The 14,484-nt window shown below is 40.5% G+C and overlaps 1 protein-coding gene across 2 annotated transcripts in view; it reads left to right on the top strand.

Annotated features, from left to right (window-relative positions):
- RARB (retinoic acid receptor beta) overlaps positions 1-14,484 on the top strand; it is a 528,277-nt gene that overhangs the window by 147,368 nt on the left and 366,425 nt on the right. The window contains exon 1 of one of the 2 annotated variants that reach the window (XM_014603110.3): positions 8,307-8,474. The exons of the other annotated variant lie outside the window; for it this stretch is intronic. The gene's annotated coding sequence lies outside the window, so the exon portion shown is untranslated. Of the gene's footprint in view, positions 1-8,306; positions 8,475-14,484 lie in introns of those variants that run through there. 2 annotated transcript variants of the gene reach the window in all.

Below are 14,484 nucleotides of genomic sequence, written 5' to 3'. Positions count from 1 at the left end.
GGGGAGGGGAGTGGCAAAAAAATAGCCCAGTGCTGGATGTGGGGAAGTGAAAAGAGCCACCCCGGAGCTGAGGCCAGTGGCTGGGTTTTCCCAGCTCTGGGGCTGCACAGGGAAAGTGTACAGAAGTTCCATGCACTAGTTTGACCTAAACCAAATAAGTTTCATACTACATGGACCTGGGTTTATCTTAAACCGGGTTCTGCAATTTTTAAACTGATTTGTGTGCATGGAACTTATATAAAGTTGCAGGTTTAGACTGACTGCCAGTCACTGAGACTAGGTCTGTAAATCTAAAGTTGGCAAACTAGGTTTAAATCAGGTGGCCATTTTGAACCTGATTTAACCTCCCCAAATGTCTGTACTTAGCCTTAAAGTACAGAATTTAGCCCAGAAGCATTTGTAATGCTGGTACCACACTGTGAAAATACACATTTTCATATGGTTATATCTTTTTTTTTTCTTTTTTTTGTGAATGTTAAAAGAAATGGGACACAATCAGCTAAAAACAGAGGTTCTGCCAGTAGCATATAGTTTAATCCTACAAGGCACTGGGTTTCATCTCCCAGTGAAGTCAACAGAAATTCAGGGTGTCCAGCATCTGCCAAGACTAAGAACATAGTGAAGTGCCACTGCATACTGTATTTTTGCATTTAAAAATATTTTGTCATACGTAAGATAAAGTTAGAAAAAATTGAAAAATTTAAAGTGACTTTCCAAAGACTAAACTTTGTTTCTGATATCTTATATACTTCTTCTGATAATTGTTCTTTACTACCTATCACATATTGTTCTCCTTGGCTAGGTACAGACAATCAAAAAGCCCAAGGCTGAACTGATTCAATCTTTGCAAGTTAGTTTAAGCTACATAGATTGAACCAATAAGCAAGTGAACAGACATTCACTTTTGATTCCAGAAATGCAGCCACATGGCTGCAGTGGTTCAGGCCAGAAGCCATGGGGTGCTTGAGCATGCTTCCCTGCTCAGCTGCAGCAGACAGCTTGGGCCAAGGCACTCTGGGAGGAGAGTTTGCAAGGGAGGTGCAAAGGATGCTGTGATGCTGGGGGACTGTAATTTAACATGAAACTGGAGGGAATCTGGGACAGAAGTTCAGTAAACTGATTTAACCTAAATCAGTTAGGTCTGAAACTACATCCATCCAAGTTTGTCTTAAACTGGTTTCAGCTGTTTTGAAAGTGGTTTATATGCACTGAACTTTTTGACTAGGGACAGATATTACATATACACCAGTTTGAGTGATCAGAAACTGGTTCGAATCTGTAACACAACAGAAGTTCAGTGCACATAAACCCCCTTCAAAATGTCTGAAACCAGTTCAAGATAAACCTGGATGGATATAGTATTTTAACTTAATGGAACTGGCAGGTGTTCATCCACTCCAAGAACCACGCTAATCATTAAAATACCAAAATGAGTCTTCCCATCTTATGGTACCAAAATGTAATCACTTTGGACAAGCCTTTTGGAGTTTCATTTTTTACATATAATGATAATTTACCAATCAAAGGGATTGATGGTTATTTACCTAGTGTTAGGTAACAAAAGAGTAGACATTATTTTTTTGATCACTTTTTTCTTTCAGGCACCAATGCATGTCAGAAACTGAGCCAAGATTACTACAGTACAGTTCCTGAAACATACCTTCCGAGTTTTATACAATGAAATTAACTCTCCATCAAGTTACATTATTAGTCTTTCAAATTAAACAATCAAATAAGACCATCTACATTTGGTATTAGCAATGTCCGTTGTACTTTTGCAAAAATGGGCTTCCCTCTCTATGTTTTCACACCAATAAAAACAGCAGTTGTAAAAATGTATAAAGACCCACAGGAAAGGTGCATTGTTCCTTCTGAGTTTCCATTGTCCACACTGAAGTCATTTCTTTTATCTATTACTAGTGCATATTTAAACACACACATAATTCCTGCATAATTCCTGTTACTTATAACAGATAACACTGTCTCTTACCAGACAAGTGCATTGCAATTTCATATCCATTGTGGTCTGTACGATATCAAATCACACATCCAATATGCCATTGTTTCTACTCTCCATTTTGCGCAGTGCTTTGGGAATGATGCATGTTTTACAGTCCTCAAAATAATAGAATTCATTAATCTGTAAGTCTCACACTTGAAAGAGTTCCAACTGTCCTGCTATATTATTCCACACTGAGAGGTAAACATAAAGCTGTTGTCATTTTTGTCATAGTTTTTTGGTAAAATTTTACCGCAATAAAATGTTCAGTGTACAATATATGAATATTCTAGTACATTAACAGTGTCTCTATAATTTAGTCAAAACTACTAGGTCCAAAATTTCATCCACAGTACATTATTTGTCTGTTCCCCAATGACATATATAAGACTCAGCCCTTACTCTACCTAAGACCACAATCTAGGGAACACTCACACATGTGTGCAACTTTAAGCATATCAATAATTCCACTGAATTTAAAGGAACTAATCACATCCACACACTTATTCACATATGAAAATATTTGCAGAGGTAGATTTCTTTCAATCCTATTTTTCTATTAAAGAAAACCTAAAAACAAGAGTCCAAAGCTTGCAAGCAACTTTACAATAACAAATCAGAGTGGCATGTGCACCTTTAATACAAGTAAAAATAGCCAGTGGGGGTGCAGGTGAGTTAATAGTGCTGGTTACCTCAGGCACAGGGTTTCTGGTTGGATGCGGAGCGGGTGGGAGAGAGAAGGAGTGGCAATGGCCACATGTAGAGTGGCGGCAGCACAGGGTGGTGGGTAGCAGGTCAGGGTGGTGCCCTTCCCACCCCTCACGCGTCACTCCTGCATCCCCCCCATGCCTCCTGGGTCATGCCTTCCCCCCATCCCCAAGCAGATCCTCAGCCCCTGCCTGCTAGCCCCATCATCCTGACTTACCTGATATTGGGCAAACATTTTGAATCGATTTAACCTCCCCCTAACACCCTCAAATGTCTGTACTTAGCCTAAGTGAATGGCCATTTCTGCCACAATCTCATGCTACTTGCCAGTAAATATAGGAGTCTCAGAGGAGAGTTTCTATCATGGAACTTACCTTTGCATTTGGCCAGGGCTAGCTAAACTGAGTTCTTGTTTGTCTGCCCTGGTGTAGGTAGGGGCATGGGTAGGGGCGTTTATATCCCTAATAGAAGACTCCACTGAAAGTATGCTACTTTGCACACCTTGGTACCCTCTGAACTGGATGAAATGTAGGAGGCTGTGCAAGAGTTAATGCAACTTTAGGTACGTTTTTAGTTCATATCCCTTGTCCAGGCTGTCTGCAGTGCATGGAGGAAGCTGCAGACTTCCCCGCACATAGCATTGCACAGTATTTCCTCAATGCTTTTACTACTGGGAAACAATAACATTCCCTGTAGTCACCTTTGACCCAGTAGTTCTTCAACCATCCTGTAACTCCTTCAAAAAGGAATAGTTTGTTAAACATAGTTGCATACCACAACACATGGTCCAGCAGGCTGGGAGACTGAGTGGCTAGCCACAAATGTTAGCCACAGATCATAACTGGTTGGTAGCAGCACAGAAATCAGATCCTTTGTTTGACTCTTCCCTAGATGTTTCGTAGCAATTGTGTCTTCCTTCTGCAAGTTGAGGAATCTCATTGCTCAGTGCAGGAATTATGAAGCAGAAGAGAAGAGTAATGCCTGGGCTCCTCAGACAGTGGCTGTACATGAATGCCCAGATGTTGAGAGAGAGTTTTCAACAAATATTGCAGGAAAATGAATTTTTTGGTGAATACAACCGAATGCTTTCCACATCATAAAACAGTTACTGATTGTCAGTGGCTGCTTGAAAGCACAGCAGTGGTGGAATGGATTGTGCATTGTGGTCAAGGCAGGGTGCCTCAGTAGAACTCCATGTAGTCCTTTGGACAATGAATGCTTTCATTGAGACTGATCTTGCACTCTCTGAGTACCCCAGAATTGTTAGAAACTGAAATTAGGGTTTAGAGTTCTGCCCCAGGAAAGTAGGATCTGGCCTGTCATATGTGATTCAGGTGGCCTTGAAAGAGAAGAAGGTCATTAGGAAAGCCCCTGAAACTGGTCTTTTCTCCATTTTCTCTGGAGTTCTCTCTGATGTATCTGAAATATAGATTTTGTGTGAGGGGTACGTACAGTCTATCCAGAACAATCTATAGTATACAGGGAAGAAGAGCAAAGGAACCAAACAGGCAAAAAGATGAAATATGAATGACATGCATATACTATATTACAGGGGTTTAGGTTGTAGCCGTGTTGGTCTAAGGACATAGGCAGACAAGATTCCTTGGGTGAATTTGATATCTTTTGTTGGTCTAATAAAAGATATCAAATTCGCCCAAGGAATCTTGTCTGCCTATACTATATTAGTGTTTTGTGAAAGAGAAAAAGGAAAGTGAAGAAATCCAAATATGCATTGGTAAAATACAGATAGATCCTTTATGATTCACATTACTATATTCAGTTAACTCCGATATAGAATTTGCTTTATTTTTCTTTTTAAAAAAAGGAGAAAAAGAGAGAAAAACCTGTCTCAGTGCTTATTTCTTTTTCCTCTTGCAGCTTTCTGTTTAAGTTAATTCAGCAGTAATTGGATACACTGTGTCTAATTCTTAATAAATCAACAGAACTTTATAGTGATATTGACAGTGGCTTTGCGAGCCCCATTGTTTCTATCAAGAGTTTTATTCTGCTTCAAAACAATTTGCTGTGAACGCCCTTGTTTGTTTGCCACACTAGTCTTTGTTCTTCCTGAAAACTTTGATTTATAACTGTATATAATTGATGGCTCTGGGGTAGGTGGACTATAGCTATTGCTCCTCCTCTTTTAATCTAGCTTTCCCTAGAAATCCATGTAGTGGAGCATTCTCAAGGGAACCAGGCTGGGAAATTTTCTGTATACCCAATGGGAGGCCATTAATCATAGTGAAGAGTCTCTTACTGGCTGCAAGCATGTTTGTGAAAGTAAGGAAAACAAAAGTGGACCACCTCAAAATGACTTATCAAGAGAATAGATGTTAAAGCTAATGTATTCATTGTGATACATCAAAAAAGAATAGTTTATGCATTGCTAATTGTATTGAAGCATATTTATTCAAAAAGATGTGGCACTCTGAAGTTATTTGAGCCCAGCAGCCAGTTGAATTTTAGAAATCTGTGATTAGAGCCATAGAAGAAAAGAATTATTGATTTGATTACTTTTCTAATTTTAAAAGAGGAACTTTTAAAGCAGTGGATAAAAATTAAGCAAGTATTTGTTGAACATGGATGCCAAGATTTTGTAAAGATATACGCTAAAAATAAGTTGCTAAGATTTGGAGTATCATGTTTGGAATATCACATTAAAACCATAGAAAAGTCCTGTGGATGCCTTCAGGTTCACAAAACATTTCTAGATTGATAGTTTGATTCCAAAATTAATTGAAATCAACTTCAGCAAATGGGGGGGGGGAGGGGGATAGCTTCAGTTCTTTATTATGGACCTATGCATCAAAGGTACTGAGCACCTTGCCCCTGATCCAGCAAAGAGCTGAAGCATCTTCTTAAGTTAATGTGAGACAATTTGCATGCTTCCATGTTATATCCAGGCAAAAGTGCTTGCAAGACCTAAATTGTTCTGCTGGCAATTTTCACTCTCCCTCCCTCCCTCTCTTTCTGTATTCTTAATAAGAATTAGCTTGTCAGCTGCAAACCTATTATACGTGATTCTACCTGTGACTGCTTAAAAGTATTTTTACAACAGAGCAACTAGGCCAGAATCTGAGCATAACTAAATTGGACTTACAAGAGGCATTTTTGTGATTAGAAATTTCTGCCCAGCCAGGAGAAATGAAGAAAGTGAAGAGGCAGTCAAATAGTTTTTAAGCACTGATAATCTGGCCCTTATCCCACATAAATAACCATAAAGCATGGGAAGAAAAGATACTATAATACCGCATAACAACATTAATTTTATTTACTAAACAAAGTTTTACTTTCGAAGCTGAATTTAACGAAGTCAGAGGTAAAAATGCCAGTTTATTTTTCTCATTGACCTCTGATTCAGCAGTGTATCAAAGTTGTTTTGTTTTGCATTCAGTTGTGTCATTGTGCAAAAATTCTTTAACTGAAGCTGTCTACTTAGCAGATGAGCCAATAAAATTTCAGGCTGTTACATACTTTAAATAAGCTACTAGAATTGACAGTCCAATGAATAATGCTTAAAACCAGAATACAAATAGTATTTTAGGGCTGGCTTGTTAAGGGACACAGATTCAGTTGGGTTTAGCTGGTGTATATGACAAAAATACAAGCTATCAAAGGTATTCCATACAGTAACTACGTTCCATAAAGTTATCCTGATTGAAAGCACACAATATGAACACGTGTATACTAGGGATATGCAAAATTTCGCTGGCCGTTTCGTTCTGACACTGTTTCGACCGATTTTGAGGTCGAAACAGCAAATTTGGAATGAAACAAAGGCCGTTGAAATAGCCTCGAAACAAAATGAGGCTGATCAAAATGTTTTGAAAGTTGAAATGTTTCAACCATAGGCTGGGGATGGGAAGTCAGTCCAGCTGGCCTGACTTCCCATCCCCAGCACAAGATCCAGCAGGGGGCGGGAGGGAGCCCAGCGGGGCTGCCTCCCGACCCCTGTGCTTCATCATGTCGATGAAGCACGGGGGTCAGGGAAGCAGCCCAGCTGGGCAATCTAGCTCTGGGGATGGGAAGTCAGCCCAGCTGGTCTGACTTCCCATCCCCAGTGAAACTTGAAACAGTGGTGAAACAGCCTTTCTGTTTCGATGGAACAAAACATTTCAACTTGAAATGAAATTCAAGATAAAACGCTGTTCCGTCGAATCGTCAAAACTCAAGGCAAAATGGAACGGTGCCATTTCACATAGCCCTAATGTATACCAGTAGAAGAATGAATGCATGCTCCAGCTTATTAGAAAGTCCATACTGATTTACAGAAATCAGAGCAGAAAAGAAACACATTTTTTGAGAGGCACTTTGACATTTTCACAGATAGGTCAAAAAAAGTTTTGCAATGGTAAGGGATATGGTTTGGTTTGTCTTTTTCACTGTTTATAGACAGAGATGTATTTTAGTCTTGTGTACACTGTAATTCATAGTATTTTTATTCTGTTACAACTGTTATTTTATTAGCTCATGATCCAGGAAATATAATGTCATTATTTATATTAAGTGGGAGTCTTAGCCATGGAGAAGGATCTCCTGATGTCATATACTGTCCAGACAGGATACAAAATGACAGTCTCTTTTCCAAAGAAGCCATACTTAAAATTTGAAACATATTTATTACTAACTTAAAATTAAGCATAAGTTAAAGTGTTGTCCTTAAAGGCCCTTTCCTCATGAAAGCCCCATTTGATTGTCCAGATAATGGCCTTTGTCAACACATAACAGTTATTTCTTTGATTTTTTTCCTGATAAATTTGTTCCTTGCATGCACTGTCTTCATGACATTCCATTACATATGGATGTGATGCTGCATTTCATTTTCAGCCCCTTTTTAACTATGGCCCTTCTGATCATGTTCTTGTTTCTAGACTTAATTGAAGTCCAAAATTAAGTATTCATTTTAACTAGAATAAATGGTGTAGAGCACTTTTCCCCTCTTTCATTATTGTTACATTTATCTGGAGTTTTGTTGGACTCATGGGATCAAAATACATTCCTTTATTTCTACAGAAAATGAATAGTCTTTGTGTTGCCCTTCACATTTAAAGAAAACATCATATGTTTTGAAAATGTTTTTCAACAACTAAGAAATGCAGCCATATGTTCTAAATATAAATCATTGCTTTATTATCAATAGAAAGAGGTCAAAAGCAATATATGTGGTTGAATGATATGAGTGATGTTTTGGGTGCCAAATACATTCCCCTGCCCAAGTAAATAATCTATAATAATGTAAGTGGAAAAGGTGTATTTAACAGAATAAATGTTTAAAACCTAAATGATATGGAATGTACTTTTTGTAAAATACGAAGCTTGTTGGCAATGATCCAGAACAGCTGAACTATGTTAAAAGGCATAATAAATGCTCATATCTTTGTGTGCAATTATTTAATAGGCAAATAGATTTTTCTATCACTGTCACTGGCAATAGCAGCCATTTGATGCCAGGACTTGGATTAAATGTTTCATCAGTAGTGCCTATTTAAGGATCTTTATGGAACAACAAGTTAGTCCCCTGGGCAAGCCCATGTCAACTGCAATAAAGAGATCCGCACAAGTGAACGAGATGTATTTTTGCAGGAATTACCGGGAGACTAAGATTCTCTGTGTTTTCTGGATGCTTTCTAAGGCTGCTTCACATTTTGTTTAAGAGCAGTGTCTGCTGGTAGCAAATGTTGAATGCTGAGCTTTGCATGTCAAAGGGATCTTTATAATTGCCATATCAAAATGGATTTACAAGCCTCTCTCCTTTTTCTGAAAACAGGTGAGTCTCTGCTAAAAACAGAAGCTGAAGGAATTGTATAGTTTGTATTTTCCAGTAAATACTCTGCATCCTAACTGAACTGGTAGTCAAGTAGCACTGACTTGTTTTTCTGCCTGTTTCAAAATACAGTCTCTAAGCTAGGGAAAATGTAGTATCTGTGGATTCAAGATTGGTTTACTTTTAGTTCGGTGCATGTAGTTAATTTTTGCTGCAGTGTTTCATAATTGTTGCATATAGTACATGCATTTGCCATATTATAGCATACTGACTGACTTAAAAGCAGTTTACATTTGCATTTTGTATATATGTTCATTTCTGTCTTAGAAAAGGAATATGTCATTCTTATCTTTACTGAACTGGCAATTAATTTAAATTTTCTGTGCTTTAATTTAACTTCAGGATTTGGTTTAACTATGAATGCTATACATTTGTTAAAATCAGACATATATAATACAGACTAAATTCATTACACGTAAAGATTTTTTTATATCTATGCAGACACTATACTCACAAATTTAAAAAATTTAAGTAACATCCAACATTTTTGGCACACCATCTTTGTTAACTGATGATACTGTGCCTCACCTCCTTAGCTAGATTACTTTTTTCTAAGGTTGAAAAGTGGAAAGCAAGTGCATCTGAGGTTGAACTAAATGAGCCACTGGCAACAGTCAGACTCAGAACAAGCATCTTTTAGCCTCAGTTGAAATAGTTCAAACTCTTGTTCACTCGCTGGTCTTGGATGAAAAACCAGCCTTAAACACTGTCTTGATTTAATCAGTTGACTCGCATGCTGTAGCTGAGACCAGTGAAGGGCCATACACTTTTAAATAGATTTTTACTTTATTAGACCAGACAGCATCAAGGTACATGCATATTTCTCTTGGTGTGATCTTTGTAACTTTAATACATCTGTCTCTTTTATATATTTTCTTTGCAAAAAACACTCTATGACACTAGAGTTAAAAGGCCAGTTCTCATTTGTACAAGGCACCTTTACACCATTCTAGTAGAATAGAAGTGCAAAGTAAGCTACATTTGTAGCCACTTTGATGCCTTTACACTACCAGAAGAGCGTAAAGAGGCCTTAGTGTAAAAGAAAATTGGGCCCCAAATTGTTAGCTTCCATGTTCCACCAATGGAAATGTAAAAAGAAAGGAAATTAACAGGCAAGTCTCTCAGCCAGCCCATTTATACAACATTAGCAATTCCCCATTAAACTTTATCTCTCTTTCACTACTCTTAGCCTGCATATTTCATCCTGAATAACTGGTATCAGTCTTAGTTCAGATCATACAAGTGTATGGCTGCAGTGATAAATAATGACTCTGTGTGGCTTTCATAAATTGCGCCAAAGGTTGTTGGTATATGATTCTATTGGTATGAGTAGCCAAGGTATGTTTCTAGGTTGCAATGACAGCTGAGAGACATGTTTTAGAGTTGTGAAGACTGGTGATCTGCACAGTTTATCAAAATGTGTTTATAAAATTGTTCCAAATGTGGCATTAATTTTTATATTGAGATTACAGAATTGAAATCTTCATATGTGCTGGCATATTATATTTACGATTGCCACTAAGGTAGCACATTGGTCACGGTGGAGATATGTCGCTGCTGCTGAAAAAAAGCAGATAATTCAAAAGAAGTGAAGGAGTGAACCTTTCTAAGTCAACACTTCCTTCCCTTTAACAACATCAGACTTGAATGCCTGTTTTGCTGTTTTTCCTACATACATAGCTATGCTTTTTCCTATGTGACTGTTCAGAGGTGGATCTTTGAGCAACTCTGAAAGACTCCTGTCCTCTCCTTGAAATTGCTGCTCAAGAGCCAGATCTGCAAATCCTGAAAGAAATTGAGCAACTCATCATACATCTCAGGAGAAGTAACAATCAGGGATTGCTTATTTTATTTGGAAATAAAAAGCACTGAATAGGTTAGGAATGACCAAGTCAGGCACAAAGCTTACCAGCTTTTTCCCTTTCCTTCTCTACTGCTACTTGACACTTGCTTGTTTCAAATTTGACTAAGTTTTTACAGTGACAGCAAATCTGCTACCATGTTCTTACCATGTCAATAGGGCTTCAGCCCTGATTGGGGACTTTGGGTGTTCCTACCTTACTACTACTTCTGCTGCTGCTAAGTAAATCTCTCCTATTCTATTTCATAGCTCTTACCAGTGCTGCTCCTTGCCAAGTGTGCATGGATATTAAGGTGTCTAATTTTACCCTCTTTGTGTTGCTTCCACCTTCTAGAATTCCTATGCAAAAGGATGAAATGCATATCAATTTACAAGGTAGTTCAACCTAGTAATTTGAAGTGTAGTAGCTTTTCTTGTGTTTATGAGGTTGGTTTTTCTACTTTTGCAGATTGCTCTTCATGCCTCACTCCTGCTGATTCCAGTGGCTGCAGAGTAACTACAGAGCAGATGAAGAGTCTGTCCTGTCTTTACTCACTCAAGGCCTTATGCTGTCCCCCTGCCAGAAGTTCAGATTTATAATTGGGCTGTGCACAATGGATCTAAGGTTTGGGAAGAAGGAGTTCTCCCCACCAGCCTTATGGCAGGGAATTTCCCTGTCTGCTGGATGGCATACCACACCAGTGTTTTAGATAGCAGATTGGTGTTATTTTAGAGACACAGATGCCCCTCCCCACAACAGAGACTGAGAACTGCTGTTTGGCCCAGTACCATAGGTCTCTACCACTTGCATGAAGAAGGTATGTCTTTGACCTTAGCTTCATAGATTTGTTGGATCCCCATTTTGAATGAAGAAGCATGGCTGCTGTGCAGATTTTTTGTTTCATATCAAAATGATGTTCATTATAAAACAGCATTTACTAATGCAAGCACCATTCAAAGGGTGCTAGAACTGGGGTTCCCAAACTGTGGTACACATATCCCTGGGGGCACACAAGACATCTCTGGGGGATATGCAGGGGAAATTATGCAGGGGATTTAATTTTCATGATAATAATAATTGGCATTTAAGGGGTTAAAATAGAAAATGTATGCTGGGAAGCTGGTAAATCTGGAAGTGGGTATGCAATAAGAAAAAGTTTGGGGACCTCTGTGGTAGAGCATAGGGTATGTTTTTTACACATACCCTTGCGGGGGACAGAGATAATAGAAAATGGATGCATGGCTATGACATGAACAAACAGCATGGTTCTGTCTTTGGTAATGTTTGCAGTTTGGCTATATGGGCATTTAAGATCTTTCCCAGCTATCCTGATTAAAATCAAAGAAAGAGTCTGTTTGTTGCCTGTTTATTTGCATCTTGCTCCTCCTATGCAGCAGGGAGGTAAGAGAAGACTTGCATGTCTGCACAGTCAACCCTGCCATAACACAAGACATAACATTGGAACCTGCTACAGGCAAAGTGGAGAGACCAAGACATCCCAATACCTGCATCCTTGTATGCATAGTCGCGCAATTGGGATCTGATGAAATTGCATCCCAGATTCCCAAAATAGTACACTTACATGTCTACTTACATGTCTACTTTTCTTTCCATGGAGACTCTTGTGAGGATGGACTAGCCAGAGTTGAGGCTCAATTAGCTGCATGTGGTACTTTGATCAGCCCCCTAGCATATGTTAATTTTGTTGTGCAATTACGATCCGATTAATTTTATCCCAGATCCCCAAAACTGTACATCGTCCCATGCCACTCATGATTTGTGTGCTATATTGGAGATTTGGGATACAATTTTGTCAGATCCCAGTTGCATAACTATGCATACAAGGATGCAGGTATTGAGCTGCCATGGCCCCCCTGCTTTGCCTGTGGCAGGTTCTACTGTTATGTCTTGTGTTATGGCAGGGTTGACTGTTGGAAATCTGGTTGTCGCACCAAACGACAAGGCTAACCTATTTAATGATTTCTTTGCCTCTATTTTCCTGAGCAGAGACTGGACAAGCCCATCCCCTGGGACTCCCTCAGGCCCCAGGAGAGGCGCACCCAGGCCTAGGGTCAGTGAGGACCTAGTCAGGGAACTTCTGGAGGGACTGGACGTATTTAAATCAGCTGGTCCTGACAATCTCCACCCCAGAGTGCTGAGGGAATTAGCAGAGGTCATTGCGGGACCCCTGGCACGGCTTTACGAGCACTTGTGGTACTCTGGTGTAGTGCCAGAGGACTGGAAAAGGGCCGATGTGGTTCCCATTTTCAAAAAAGGGAGGAAGGAGGACCCAGGAAACTATAGGCCAGTTAGTCTTACCTCGGTCCTGGGTAAGCTTTTTGAGAAAATTCTCCTGGCACATGTCCATGAGAGGCCAGCAGGGGAGGTTATGCTTAGGAGCAACCAACACGGGTTCATTAGAGGCAGGTCTTGTCAGACCAACCTGGTGGCCTTCTATGACCAGGTCACAAAATCCTTAGATGCAGGGGTAGCACTGGACATAGTCTTTCTGGACTTCAGGAAGGCCTTCAACACTCTCTCACCGCATTCTCATTAAAATACTAGGGATTGTGGCATCGACACCTACACAGTCAAATGGGTCGCTAACTGGCTGGAGGGCCACACCCAGAGAGTGGTGGTGGATGGGTCTTTTTCAACCTGGAGGGATGTGGGCAGTGGGGTCCCCCAATACTCGGTCCTCGGACCCACGCTGTTCAACATCATCAGTGACTTGGATGAGGGGGTAAAAAGCACCCTATTCAAATTTGCTGATGACACTAAGATGTGGGGGGATGTGGGTGTGCTAGAAGGGAGGAATAGGCTGCAATTGGACCTTGACAGGTTACAGGGGTGGGCAGATGAGAACAGGATGGGTTTCAACACTGACAAGTGCAAGGTGCTGCACCTGGGGAGGAAGAACCAGCAGCATACCTACAGGCTGGGGAACTCCCTTCTTGTCAGTGCAGAGGCAGAAAAGGATCTTGGAATCATTATTGATGCCAAAATGGACATGGGCCGACAGTGTGGGGACGCGATCAGGAAGGCCTACCACACCTTGTCCTGCATCCACAGATACATATCAAGCAGGTCCAAGGAGGTGATCCTCCCCCTCTATGCAACACTGGTCAGGCCGCAGTCGGAGTACTGCATCCAGTTCTGGGCGCCGCACTTCAGGAGGGATGTGGACAGCATTGAGAGGGTTCAGAGGAGGGCCGCCCGCATGATCAGGGGGCAGCAGGGCAGGCCCTATGAGGAGAGGCTACGGGACCTGAACGTGTTCAGCCTCCACAAGAGAAGGCTGAGGGGGGATCTAGTGGACTGTTACAAACTTGTCAGAGGGGACCAGCAGGCATTGGGGGAGTCCCTGTTCCCCCGAGCACTACCGGGAGTGACTAGAAATAACAGTCACAAGCTGGCAGAGGGTAGATTCAGACTAGACATCAGGAGGTGCTACTTCACCATCAGGATGGCTGGGACCTGGAACCAACTTCCAAGTGAAGTGGTGCTGGCTCCTACCCTGCGGGTCTTTAAGAGGAGGTTAGATGAACACCTCGCTGGGGTCGTTTGACCCCAGTACTTTTTTCTGTCATGGCAGAGGGTCGGACTTGATGATCTGCTCAGGTCCCTTCCGAACCTACCAACTATGAAACTATGAAACTGTGGTTTCATAGGTTAAACAGTGAGTTTTTATGGGATAGTTCGTATAGGGATGATCTTGCCTCAGGCAGGAGGTTGGACTAGGTAACTTGTGCCTCTCTGATTCTCTGGTTCTAATTGGGCCTTCAGTGCTGTGGACTTCTGTGGAAACACTAGGGCTATATTATGCACCCTTGGCCCCCACCCTTTTCTGCACTAGCACTCAATGTCCACCCATAGGTATGAAAGTCAAACTTCCTCTGAGAATTAACATATGCTCGTGCTTAGAAACAAACAGCTGTATTCTAATTGCTAATAGTTTAAAGAGCCCAGTTTTAATCACGTTGAATTGCAAGATACAAGAACTTAAATCTGTCCTGGCTTTTGACCAGCATACTTTTTTGAAATATTTTTTTCTTTTGTGAAGGAAGAAGGAAAAAAAATAATTGGTCATATAAACAAAAGGGGGTTGTTTG

Source organism: Alligator mississippiensis, chromosome 5 (assembly GCF_030867095.1).
Source record: "Alligator mississippiensis isolate rAllMis1 chromosome 5, rAllMis1, whole genome shotgun sequence".
In the NCBI taxonomy this organism is placed as follows: Eukaryota; Metazoa; Chordata; order Crocodylia; family Alligatoridae; genus Alligator; species Alligator mississippiensis.
The sequence above is the reverse complement of the archived record's forward strand: the minus strand, read 5'-3'. Positions and strand labels throughout refer to the sequence as shown.